Here is a 14,950-nt window from a genome sequence, read left to right on the forward strand (position 1 = left end):
ACAATTGTTACTAAAACACCATGAGCAAAAGCTCTATCCCTCTATTGTTTTCTATCACCATCCTCAGTACCCTTCTTACTTCATACATTCAGACCTTCCACACTCTTCTTCCTTAAAGCCTCTGTTTTCCTATCACCGTATACTTTCCAGTTTCATGGCCTCTAGCCATGTCTATGCCCACACAAAACACATCAATAAAAATGAGAAGTTAAGATATCTTCATGGTTCCTCCTCATCTTCTCAATTTCACTCCAATTTATCTGTATGGATTAACTTTTAAAAATGTCACTCTAATGTAGTTCATTAAATCTCCTTAATGTGCAGGTAGGAACAGTGGGAGGACTAGCAAGACTCTCAACAATTCCTTCATGATAAAGAACAAACCACAACCCCTCCTAAATGGACTTGACTTTCATTTCTCTGGTTTCTTAAATTCCAATTTAGATAAACTGAGGAAGCTTACTACATTTTCTGCAAAATATTCATATATTCGTCTCAAGATTTAATATTTGCCTTTTGTCTAAACAATATATTTAGAATTTTAAAGCATGACATGAAGTGAGATATGCTATTAATTTTGACCAAGTTTATACATGAGTGTGTTTGGGGGGAGGGTTCTGACATCATCACATAAGCCTAAATAATTTTGAGAATATAATTGCACTGACTGTCTTCAAATCAGGGTCTGCTTAATCTATTTCACCACCAACATTTTAAATGTTATTGTTGACGTTTTCTAAGCCCTTGCTCTTTTTATTGGACTATTCTGTTTATATGTCTCATTTAATTTGCTCAATTAGTTTAAAAAACTAACAAAAAAAATTAAACCCTATACTGAAAGTCAGACATTTGTTTTTCATAAAAAGGACCAGGAACAGAGGAAGCAAAGTGCTGCCCTCTTGGGTATCCACTGTGGGTCTTGTTGTGCAATTATTTACTCTCACTTGAAATAAGCCCTCCATGAAAGAAGCTCACAGAAGTTCAGGGAGTAAGTGAATTTTTATAGGACTAAGGAAGTACATAAAACTCACAAGACTCAGGAACCTGCTGAAAGGTACAGGATTCATAGGGATTATACCCAGAATTATGTAAGTAGTAGCAGTTATTTAAGAGAGACAACTTTCTAGTAGCCAAGTTGCTTGCAAGGTGTTAAGAGAATTCCAAGTAGGCAAGTTTTGTGAGCAGTCATCCATGATAGCAAAGTAGGCTTATCATTCATGTAGCTCCTATATTCTTGTAACTCCTTACCCATACCTCTGTGACTAACCTCAGTGCATTCACTGCTTCACAAAGTTAGACTTAAGCATAATAATAGAAAATCTACCATGTTTTCATTTGTTTGCGTTTCTTGCAAATTATTAATATGCTTCACTATTTAATATTCACATTTGTCTAGATAGTTGTGGTCCTTTCTCAAATGAGCAATGAGTGGCTCCTAGATCCTCTTCTATTGTCCCAACAAAAGCTACAATATATGACTTTGAAGAAAAAATTCTCAATGTTGAATGCTTGTGTGTGTGTGTGGGGGGGGGGTGAGTATCCCATGCCTCAGGCATGTGGAAGCCAGAGGAGGATGTCAGATGTTTTCCATTGTTCTTCCACCTTGCATCCTGAGACAGAATTTCTTGCTGAATTTATTCTTGCCATTTCACCTTGGCTAACTTGTTATCAAAGTCCTAGGACCTACTTGCTTTTACTCACGAAACCAATGCTGGGGTTATAGGAAGAGGAAGCCATGCCTGGCTCTGTGTGAGTACTGGGAATTTAAACTCAAGTCTTTTTATCCACTAAGCCATTGAGACTCCTCAATGCTTTGTAAAGCATAAAATCTCAATAGTCTTCAACCTTCAATACCACACAAATTCAAAATATATGTATATAAAATGGGGGTGAGGTACAGGGAATAAATAAAGAAGATAGAACATTCTTTTTTATATAGAGAGTTGTGATAAGAGTAACACAAATGTAATATATTCAACACCTTCAAAAGATACATAGTACCATGCCCATTTTCCATACAAGAAAATGAAACTGAGAAAATTTGACTGTCTGCACGAAATCTATGACTATGAAACAGAGATATCAAAGTCTGTTTTCTTTGTGCCCTGATAGCTTCCCTTGAGAGAAGCTAGCATGCCTGGTCTGTCCTGTTCATGGTTTTTGTTTGTACCTGACCTAATCTTTGCAAATATATCACAACATTATTCCTGTTTTTCTAATTAGAAAGCCAAGGTTCAGAGAAGGGAAGTGATCCCCCAAGTCAAACTAATTCAACAAGACAAAATGGACTGAATTACCTGGATTCACACTCTTGTAACCTTTCATCCACTCCAAATGGCCTCCTCTCAAAGAAGGGAAGGGGAATAGTGTAACAGAAGCAGAGGTGGATGATGAGGAGCAGGTGGGGGAATTTTAAGAATTCCACTGTTTACTCTGGAGGGCTATTGAATCTAGGGAGATAATTTCTTGGAAAGTACCTTAAAAAATCTGAACCATTATAACATCAGGCATCGTTATTAGCCATTCAAACGCACTGAAGATGACATCACATGCCTTTCTACAGTTCCACATGAGACTGGTAATATAAAAGAACCATACAGTTAATGAATCACTTAAATGCCCTACAGAAATTGAATTAAAAGGAAGACTGCCTGACACTTTGAAGATCATGATACAGAGTTGGTTACATGAGCTGACTTCCTCCTCCTCATGATATACAGTCCCCACTGGCAGTGGAATAATTCAAATTTTCAATTTTTCTTGGGTTTCATCATGAACTCAATCAAAAATATGAAAGTCAGAATTTTAATATCCTGGCACACAGTGAAAAATAAATAGTATGCCCCACTACCTGAACCCTTCAAGCATTTTTTATTTTGATTGTCTTCCCATTATATCGAGAGATTGTCAGGATTTTATCAGGAAGATCAACCAAACAAGCTAGAGCATTATTATGGTGTCTGTGGTGCTATAAGTCATGGACTGGATGAGTGATTAAAAGCCAGGGAGTTGTGACAAGGACCATAAGTAGATCAGACAAGAAGTTAGCACCTTTAAAAGAAGAAGGAAAGAAGAAATAAAGATCAGAATGTTCTTTAGTTCATTCAAGATAGAAATTGGAGATTTCCCAGGGAAGAAAGTAATGGAGTGGAGTCAAAAAGTACTCAGATGTTATTTAAAGATATTTGAGTTTTATCCTCTAGTCAATGGAAGTCAAAACTTAACATCTGAGAACTCTAAGTACAGACACTCTCAGATTTTCCTCTTAAAATAAGATGCTTCTGCCTCCAGGGTTTTGTAAGTCAAAGTTTTAGTTAAAATGAAGTCTCGGTTGAATAAAACGAAGTGAGGAAATTTAAAAGGCAAATTGAGTTGGATCTAAGACAGTCTTCCTAATTTAATGGTGTAAGCCTGTAGTCCCTAGCTGTTGGGAGGTTGGGGCAGGCAGATCATACACTTAAAGTGGGCCAGTTTGAGAACCACAGAGATCCTACTTTAGAATGAAAATTAAAAGAAGAGTAAGGCTGGAGCTCAAAGGTAGAGCACTTACCCAGCACACAGACCCTTAACTTAATCCCACTATATTAATATATATTAGTTTAAGGATTAGAGAGAGGAAAACTATCAGGATAATCCAAGAAGAATTGATATGGGGCCATTAAACAAGGAATCCAAGAAATGGCTGGCATTTGTTGGAAATAAGGTATCTCTGGAATATTCAATAAGTATGATATTCAATCACATGTCTGATATTTAGGGGAGATTGTAGTCATTTCTCCTCTTTTTCTATCACTGCTAAGGTAAGATTTTTAAGAGTAAATGCAAGCTAATGGATGAGTAACTTTTTCATTTTAATAAGGGAAACAGTTTTGAAAAGTATAAGACAGCTTCTGATGATGACCAAATAGACAAACAGAACACCAAGAACAGCAACAACATTATAGACCATTCTTACACTTTCCTTCCCATAGAGATTACATTTTTGTCCCAGTGATTCAGTTCCTGATGGGTGGATTCCATACTTAACACCCTGTGCTGTAGGTTACTGTGCCTCTGGGATGGGTGGAGTACATTTCCCCAGACCCAGCAACTGCTTTGACTAACATAATTGGAATGACCTGGCATGCCTTCTTATGTATCTTAAAATTTGCCAGAGTCTTTCTTGCTCCTCCAGCCTACACGTCAACCTAAAGCTGAATCAGAACTCTGTGCTTGAATTTGAATCTGGAAGAGCCTAACTTCAAACAACCAGATTACAGCCCTGTGAGTAAAAGCTGAATAAAATATGCTAAAACACTAAAACATTTATGTCCACTATAAAAAGTGGAATTATTATAGTACTACTTTGACTACTGTAGTTCTCAGAATAAAAATATTTTTCTTAAGATGGTAGCTTTTTATATAGTCACACCCAACTCTTTTAAGTTACTTTCTCAAACACAGAAGTAGTAGGAACAACTAGGAAGGGCTGCTCAGTGACAAAATTACACTGGGGAAGAGGAAAGCACTTACCTGTCAAATAGTTTTAGCATTGACATACAGTGCATCTTATGTTGCTTTTTTAATTAATAAAAGTTACACAACCCAGGGCATGCCTGTTGCAACAGAGTTCTTTAGAAAATCAAGTCTTCTCTTTCAGTGTTGATGAAAAGGACCAAAAGAAGACCTCTCTAGGAGACAACAGTACTGGTCAGTTTCTAGGAAACAAGCCAGTAAAGAAGATGGAACAGAAGTGATAACAAGGAATACAAGTACAACCAAGGAATCCTCGATGTATGTTTTATAAAATTAAATGTACAAAGGAGTTAAGAGAATGGAAGGACATGTGGAATAGTAAATGCATTCTAAACTATGCCCCAGGCACTGACACAATTATCACCAGAGAAGACATAATTAAAAATCCCATATTATACCATATAATTATATTTGTGATACAAATATACATCATCTAGAACATCCACTGTTAGTATGAATTAAAAAAAAACCCTCTAGAAGCCCAGATTTTGTAGAATGTGACTCAAAAATTGGCTGTTTGTGAAAGTTGCACCCGAAGCTGCACATACACTAGGGTACAGTCCTCCCACTACTGGGTTATACTCTCAGGAGAATTTCTTAATATGTATAGATGTCTTGTCTTTGCATATGCATATACATACAGTATGTATGTATTGCCTGCAGAGTGCAGAAGAGTATGTCAGACCTTCTGGAAGTGGAATTACTGGTGACTGTGTGTCCTGGGAATCAAATCCAGGTCTGCTGGAAAAATAGTATTCTTACTTTCTGTGTAACTTAATTTTAATGGCACGCAGGCCTGGATATAATGAAAGTAAATGAAGGTGACCCAAAGATCAATTCTATTTCAAAAAACACCCATGTCGTTGGTCTTCTTTATTATTATATATCAAGTATACAGTGAGGATATTATTATGACATTTTTTATACATATACAATTTTGGCCACTTTTACCTCACCTCAACTCCTCAGTCTTATCTCGCATGCCCCTGATTGCTTTCTTTGTTCTAACTTGTATCTCTTCTTATGCTAGAAGAGCCAAGCAGGCTAAGATGATAGCAAAATGAGAGAGCCCTTACCTCTCAAAATCTCCCCTAGCAGCTAGTAGGAGACACTCTATCCATATCACTGCCTTGGGGGTTTCCATTCTCTTTCCTTTTATGATATATTTCATACCTCATATATAGTAACTGTATCAGATAACCCTTCTCTCAATTCCAAACTCAATGTTTGGGATAAAATAAAAAAAGAAAGAAAGAAGCAGGGAGACTAGACGGGAATGAAAGAGGGGAGTACATGTGGCAAGAAAATGTTGATATCAGTTGCCTATTGCCTAATTATACAGTGTTAGAAAAGAAGTCCCAGTAAGTGCTGAGTGATCATGGGCCATGATGTGACTGTCCCAATAAAACAAAGGCAGGTGATGAATAGAGTGGAGAGAATGTCTTTAGTAAGATGCTTGCTACATAATGAGCACTCAAACATTTCATGAATAAGTAAGAGACATCTAGCTTAAGAGGCATGCTAAGCCAAGAATAAGAATTACGAAAATTACCTTCTTTTAGTATGAACTTCTCAACAAAAACATAGGGAAGGATGATCTGGTATAGTGAGTGCCTGTGTGACACAAAATAGACATGTCCATGACAAAAGACAATAGAAAAACCAGAGGCCATGAGCTGGCAGAGGGAACTGGGAGATGTGGCTGTTCTTTAATTTTCAAAATTGGGCTAATTATGATGACCTCATCCAATAGGAGTACCCAATGGTAAGCATTTACAAATATATAAACAACAATATGAAATAAACATGCACATAAATATATTAAGTATATAAATTTAAATTATATAAGATATATAAATATTTTGAGTATATGCCAGTCTGAGGATATAAATTACTTTAAAACATGCATATATTTAGACTAATATGCAAACAAAATTTTGTAAAAAAAAGACTTAAAATAATTATAGAAATAAGAATATAAGCATTAAATACATAAAATCTATGTTATCTTTGTGATGTGTGTGTGTGAGTGTTAGTGTGTGTGTGTGTATGTGTGTGTGTGTGTAAAGTAAACAACCTACAGAAACAAATGCAATCTCATATATGTATAGCCAAGGTAACATTCATTCTTGTTCAAAGCAAAAAATGTGATGGTTCTCTTAAGCTACAATAAGAAAAAGAGACATATTTTCATCAAAAGACTTCCCTTTAAGGTAAAGGTCACCTAAACAGTCTACAGCCCAGGAAAGTAAATTGACTAAATACGATCAAATATATCAGATTATTAGGAGATAGTTAAGCTAAAAAACATTTGACTCAGGAAAAAAAAAAAGTTAATACAACAAAAAAATGGCTGTCCCTTGGAAGACAGAACAGTGAAAGAGAGACAATAGGAACAAAATTCCTTGTAAAAGGAAAATGTTGGCTGGCTTAAGTGTAGAGGAACATACAGCTAGCATAAAGGAGTGAGTTTGATATTTAAAATCTAAGAACTGCCTTTTGACTGGGGCTGACACCTAGCTAGTCTGTTCCCATGAAGACACCAAATTCTGAGCCATCCTAGAGGAACCACTGCACTCAGAGCAGTGGGTAAGAACCCTCTCCCACAATCCTACCCCCCCCCGAGCTGCAACTGGGAGCCTGGGGTACTCAGGACACATAGCCTACCCAAACTCTGCCCCACAGAAATACAACTCCCCTACAACCCCTCACTTGGTCTTTTGGCTGGGGCAGATACCTAGCTGGTCTGTTACTGTGAAGGCAGCATGATCTGAGCCATCCTAGAGGAACCACAGCACTCAGAGCAGCAGACACCTAGTTGGTCTGCTCCCATGAAGACACTATAGCCTGAGCCATCCTAGAGGAACCACTGCACTCAGAGCAGTGGAGGAACCACTGAACTCAGAGCTGCAGGATTTCAGGATCCCAGAGGCAGACTGAATCCCAGGAGTTCTTACACCCAGGAGCTCAGCATCACAGGATCACAGAGATATCTGGACTCTGAGGAGTTCTGACATGAGCAAGATAACTGGAAAGACAAGCTACAGTCAGAAACAGTAAGTGTAGATAGCACTAGAGATAACCAGATGGTGAAAGACAAGCACAAGAACATAAGCAACAGAAACCAAAGTTACCTGGCATCATCAGAACGCAGTTCTCGCTCCATATCAAGTCATGGACATGCCATCACACCAGAAAAGCAGTATTCAGATTTAAAATCACTTCTCATGATGATGATTTTAAGACGGACATAAATAATTCCCTCAAAGAAATACAGGAGAACACAGGTAAACAGATAGAAGCCTTTAAAGAGGAAACACGAAAATCCCTTAGAGAATTGCAAGAAAACACAACCAAACAGGTGAAGGAACTAAAAAAACCATACAGGGTCTAAAATTAGAAGTAGAAACAATAAAGAAATCACAAAGGGAGACTATCCTGGAGATAGAAAACCTAGGAAAGAGATCAGGAGTCACAGATGCAAGCATCACCAACAGAGTACAAGAGATAGAGAGAATCTCATGTGCAGAAGATACTATAGAAAACGTTGACACAATTGTCAAAGAAAGTGAAAAATGCAAAAAGCTCTTAACACAGAACAACCAGGAAATACAGGACACAATGAGAAGACCAAACCTAAGGATAATAGCTATAGATGAGAGTGAAGATTCACAATTTAAAGGGCCAGTAAATATCTTCAACAAAACTATAGAAGGAAACTTTCCTGACCTAAAGAAAGAGATGCCCATGAATATACAAGAAGCCTACAGAACTACAAATAAACTAGACAAGAAGAGAAATTCCTCCTGTCACATAATAATCAAAACATCAAATGCACAAAACAAAGAAAAAATATTAAAGCAGTAAGGTCAAGTAAGGTCAAGTAAGGGAAAAAGGTCAAGTAACATATAAAGCAGACCTAGAAGAATTACAGCAGACTTCTACCAGAGACTATAAAAGCCAGATGATCCTGGACTGATATCATATAGACCCTAAGAGAACAAAAATGCTAGCCCAGATTACTATACGCAGCAAAACTCTCAATCACTATAGATGATGAAATCAAGATATTCCATAACAAAACAAAATTTACACAATATCTTTCCACAAATCCAGCCCTACAAAGAATAATAGGTGGAAAACTCAAACACAAGGAGGGAAACTACAACCTAGAAAAAGCTAGAAAGTTATCTTTAAACAAACCCAAAAGAAGATAGCCACTCAAACATAATTCCACCTCTAATAACAAAAATAACAAAAAGCAACAATCATTTTTCCTTAATATCTCTTAACATCAATGGACTCAATTCCCCAATAAAAAGGCATTGACTAATGGACTGGAGAGTTAAACAGGACCCAGCATTTTGCTGCATACAGGAAATGCACCTCACTGACAAAGACAGACACTACCTCAGAGTAAAAGAATGGAAAACAATTTTTGAAGCAAATGGTCCCAAGAAACAAGCTGGAGTAGCCATTCTAATATCGAATAAAATCAACTTTCAACCAAAAGTAATCAAAAAATATAAGGAAGGAAACTTCATACTCATCAAAGGATAAATTTACCATTCCAAACTCTCAAATATGAACATTTATGCTCCAAATGCAAGGGTACCCATATTGATAAAAGAAACTTTACCAAAGCTCAAAGCAAACATTTTCCCTCACATAACAATAGTGGGGGACTTCAACACCCCACTCTCAGCAATGGACAGATCATGGAAAGAGAAACTAAACACAGACAGAGTGAAATTAACAGAAGTTATGAACCAAATGTTGTTATGAACAGATATCTATAGAATATTTTATCCTAATACAAAAGAATATAATTTTTTCTCAGCATCGCATGGTACCTTCTCCAAAATAGACCATATAATTGGTCACAAAACAGACCTCAACAGATACAAAAATATTGAAATAATCCCTTGCATCCTATCAGATCACCAAGGAATAAGGCTGATATTCAAAAACAGCAAAATCAATGGAAAGGACACATAAACACATGGAAACTGAAGAACGCTCTACTCAATGATAACTTGTTCAAGGATGAAATAGAGAAGGAAATTAACGGCTTTTTAGAATTTAATGAAAATGAAGGCAATGCTAAGAGAAAACTCAGCTCTAAGTGCCTACAAAAAAAAAAAAAGAACAGAAAACTCGGGAGAGCATACACTAACAGCCTCACAACACACCTGAAAGTTCTAGAAAAAAGAAAAGAAAACAAATACACTCAAGAAGAGTAGATGGCAGGAAATAATCAAACTCGGGCCTGAAATCAACCAAGTACAAACAAAAAGAAATATACAAAGTATCAACAAAACTAGGAGCTGGTTCTTTGAGAAAATCAACCAGATAGATAAACTCTTAGCCAGACTAACCAGAGGGCACAAAGAGAGTATCCAAATTAATAAAATCAAAACAGAAAAAAGACATATAACAACAGAAACTGAGGAAATTCAATAAATCATCAGATCCTACTACAAAAGTCTATACTCAACTAAACTGGAAAATTTGGATGAAATGGACAATTTTCTAGGCAGATACCAGGTACCAAACTTAAATCAGGAGCAGACAACCCATCTAATCAGTCCCATAATCCCTACAGAAATAACAGTAGTCATTAAAAGTCTTCCCAAAAAAACAAACAAACAAAAACAAACAAACAAAAAACCACCCAGGACCAGATGGTTTTAGTGCAGAATTCTATCAGATCTTCAAGGAAGACCTAATACCAATTCTCTTCAAACTATCCCACAAAATAGAAACACAAGGAACACTACCCAATTCTAAAACATACAAAGAAAACTTCAGACTAATCTCCCTTACGAATATCCATGCAAAAATAGTCAATAAAACTCTCATAAACCATATCCAAGAACACATCAAAACAATCATTCATCATGATCAATTAGGCTTTATCCAAGGAATGCAGAGATGATTCAATATTTGGAAATCCATCAGCATAATCCACTATATAAACAAACTCAAAGACAAAAACCACATGACCATCTCACTAGATTCTAAGAAAGCATTTGACAAAATTCAACATCCCTTTATGGTAAATGTCTTGGAAAGATCAGGAAATCAAGGCGTACACCTAAACACAGGAAAAGCAATATACAGCAAGCTAGTAGTCAACATCAAACTAAATGGAGAGAATTGAAGCAATCCCACTAAAACCAGGGACTAGACAAGGCTGTCTACACTTTCCCTATCTATTCAATATAGTACTGCAAGACCTGGTCAGAGCAATTACAATAGAAAGGAAGGCAAAGGGATACAAATAGGAAAGGAAGAAGTCAAAATATCACTATTTGCAGATGATATGATAGTATACTTACGTGACCCCGAAACCTCCACCAGAGAACCCCAAAACCTGAAAAACAACTTCAGCAAAGTGGCTGGATATAAGATCACCTCAAACAAATCTGTAGCCTTTCTCTACTCAAATGATCAACAAGCTGAGAAACAAAATGGAAAGATCTTCCATTCTCATGGATTGACAGGATTAACATAGTATAAATGGCCATCTTGCCAAAAGCAATCTACAGATTTAATGCAATTCCCATTAAAATTCCAAATCAATTCTTCATACAGATAGAAAGAGCAATTTTCAAATTTATTTGGAATAACAAAAAACCCAGGATAGCGAGAACTATTCTTAACAATAAAAGAACTTCTGGGAGAATCACCATCCCTGACCTCAAGCTGTACTACAGAGCAATAGTGATAAAAACTGCATGATATTGGTACAGAGACAGGCAGGAAGATCTGTGGAATAGAATTAAAGACCCAGAAATGAACCAAGAAAGCTATGGTCGCTTGATCTCTGACAAAGAAGCTAAAACTGTCCAGTGGAAAAAGGACAGCATTTTCAACAAATGGTGCTGGTTTAACTGGAGGTCAGCATGTAGAAGAAGGCAAATCAATCCATTCTTATCTCTGTACAAAGTTCAAGTCCAAGTGGATCAAGGACCTTTACATAAAACCAGATGAAACTAATTGAAGGGAAGGTGGGGAAGAACTGCAAATACTTGGGCACAGGAAAAAATTGCTGAACAGAACACCAATGGCTTATGCTCTAAGATCAAGAATTGACAAAAAGGACCTCATAAAATAGTAAAGCTTCTGTAAGGCAAAGGACACTGTCAATAGGACAAAACTGCAACCAACAGATTAGAAAAAGATCTTTACCAATCCTACATCGAATAGAGGGCTAATATCCAGTATATACAAAGGACTCAAGGAATTAGACTCCAAACAACCAAATAACCCTATTTAAAAATGAGGTACAAAGCTAAACAAAGAATTCTGAACCGAGGAAACTTGAATGGCTGAGAAGCACCTAAGGAAATGTTCAACATTCTTAGTCATCAAGGAAATGCAAATCCAAACAACCCTGAGATTCCACCTCACACCAGTCAGAAAGGTGAAGATCAAAAACTCAGGTGATTGCAGATGCTGGCAAAGATGTGGAGAAAGAGAAACACTCCTCTATTGTTGGTGGGATTGCAAGCTGGTACAACCACTCTGGATATCAATCTGGTGGTTCATTGTAGGGCAGTAGGCTGTGAGAGGCAATGGGGTACCCAGTTGAGTCTGCTTCAAACCTCGGAAACCCTAAAGTGAATGTAGGAGTTTGGTGGTATTCCTGGGCCTCCTGGTGCCTTTCACTTAGTTTCCGCCCTCCACAGCCCCTCCCACAGAGGAATCTATGACTATCAGTCATGTAGGAACAGTACCTTGGGCTCTCCCACATGTAGATGAGGTATCTCCAAACTCTCAGACCAAGCCAATAGGAGTTACCTGCTGCCAGACCCTAACCCACCCAAAAACTGTATATAACAACCCTCCCTATTCGGGAGAAGTAAAGGTGTGTGAGAATCATCCCATTGTCTGAGAGTTTCTTTTGCAAGAGTTGTAACACTTGGGAAGAAATCTGCTCCCTCAAAGCGCCTTCAGGACCCTTCCCGTACTCCTTGCTAGCTTGCCTGCTTCTCACTGACTGAACTGGGACCAGCTCAGTGCAGAGCCACAGGCACAGCACCTGTGAACAACTGGGTGGGAGAGTGGAGGAGATACGGGTAGAGGCAGCAGTGAAGGCCTCGGAGGTGATTCCCCTTCTCTGCTCCCACTCAATCCCGGTGGCCTGAACCCCCACACCAGGCCAGAGATCTTCATGGAAAGCCTTCAGGAACCAGAACCCACAGTTCCTCAGAAAATTGGACATAGCATCACCTGAGGACCCAGCTATCCCACTACTGGGCATATACCCAGAAGATGCTCCAACGTGTATCAAGGACATATGCTCTACTATGTTCATAGTAGCCTCATTTATAATAGCCAGAAGCTGGAAAGTACCCATTCAACAGAGGAATGGATACAGAAAATGTGGTACATTTACACAATGGAGTATTACTCAGCTATTAAAAACAATGAATTCATGAAATTCTTAGGCATATGAATGGAACTAGAAAATATCATCCTGAGTGATAATTGGATATTAACCCAAAAGCTCACAATACCCAACGTACAACTCACAGACCACATGAAGCTCATGAAGAAGGAAGGCCAAAGTGTGGGTGCTTCTGTCCTTCTTAGAAGGAGAAACAAAATACTCATGGGAGGAATATGGAGACAACGTGTGGGACAGAAAATGAAGGAGGGGTCATCTGGAGACTGTTCCACCTGGGAACATTTGCAGTCACCAAAAGCTTATGCTGATGTGGATGCCAGGAAGTGCATGCTGACAGGAGCCTGATATAGCTGTCTCCTTAGAGGCTCTGCCGGAGCATGACATATACAGAAGTGGATTCTCACAGCTAACCATTCAACTGATCATGGGGTCCCCAATGGAGGAGTTAGAGAGAAGACTGAAGGAACTGAAGGAGTTTGCAGCTCCATGGGGAGAGCAACAATATCAACCAATCAGTGCTCACAGGGTCTAAGCCTGGGAGCACATAAGCAGGGACCCATGGCTCCAGCTGTAGATGTAGGAGAGGTTGGCATTGTTGGACATAGATGGGAGAGGAGACCCTTGGTCCTGTGAAGGCTGGATGCCCCAATGTGGGGGAATTTAAGGACAAGAAGGTGGGAGTGGGTGGGTGAATAAGGGCACATCCTCATGGAAGTAGGAGGAGGGGTAATGGGATAGGGGATTTTTGGGTGGGGGGGATTGGGGAAAGGGGATAATATCTGAAATGTAAATAAAATATCCAATAAAAAAGCTGCCAGAAAACAAGACAAAATAACCCAAACAAAACAAATTCACTATTGTTTTCTACAAAGTAAATATATATTCTAAGGGATTTTATGTTTGGAATGATTTCAAGCAATTGAGTTGAGGAGGGAAAAGGAGAAGGCATTCCATGTGATCTGACCTGCTAGCCTATCCCTGTACTAGGTTTAACAAGCAAACCAGTGCCAGGAATGATACTGTGACTAAGCATGGGCCAATATCTATGCAGTGTCAACACTATATGTTTCTGACTTTAGAGTGACTGTACTTAAAAATAAATTGGCAAAGTGCTTGTAGAAGAAATGGTAAACGTGAACCAAAAACAAGCTACACAAACAAGCTAAACAAAAAGTGACAACAAGAAGTGACAACAAGAAGTGACAACAAGAAGTGACAACAAGAAGTGACAGTTCTAGAGATGATTCCCAGTTTCTGCCTCTGTCTGAAGAGGTTGTGGGACCTTTAGGAGGTGGAGTGTAACTAGAGGAAACAGTGTTCTGGATTCAGGCTTTGAAGTTGGTGACCTAGCCCTACTCTCTTCTTCTTCCTGATTACTAGTCTGTCTAGATGTAAGCACGCAGCTGCCTCACACCCCTGCAGCCCATGAAGCTGGCATAATCATGCGTTGTCAGCCATGATGGACCATAGCCCTTCATGGGCTGGCATACTCTTCCCCTCCTACCTGCTTCTTGTCAGTCGTCTGGCGCCCTTGACAACACAAACAAACAAACAGACAAACAAACAATGTTAACTAATACACTTCGAAAGTGAAGAGAGAGTATGGACGCTTTTGTAAACTTGTGAAAATAGTCAATAAAAGAACATAAAAAATAGTAAATGTCAGATATTGAAGGGGCACAGGAACAGGTGGCAATTCAGACAACCTCCACTTTCTTTTTTGGGAGTCAGTGATGTTTTAAGGAGGGTAGCTATGTCACCAGGAATTCCAGAGTAACATTCCCAGAGGTGAAAAAAATTAAAATAGCAGAGGCAAGCTGCCTTTCACAAAGGGCTTAGAGGAGGCAAAGATGAGGCAGAAATAAATCCAACTGTATACTACCTCTTTCTTATAAAATCAGATTGTCATTGTTTAAAAATTATTTCTAAAATGCTAACCAATATTTACTCATAAAATAAGTATGCACTTTTGTTATGAAAAAATAATTTGTAAAACTAAATAGAACTTGAAGGCCTCCA

This window comes from Grammomys surdaster, unplaced genomic scaffold (genome assembly GCF_004785775.1).
Source record: "Grammomys surdaster isolate TR1022 unplaced genomic scaffold, NIH_TR_1.0 63, whole genome shotgun sequence".
NCBI classification, from domain to species: domain Eukaryota; kingdom Metazoa; phylum Chordata; class Mammalia; order Rodentia; family Muridae; genus Grammomys; species Grammomys surdaster.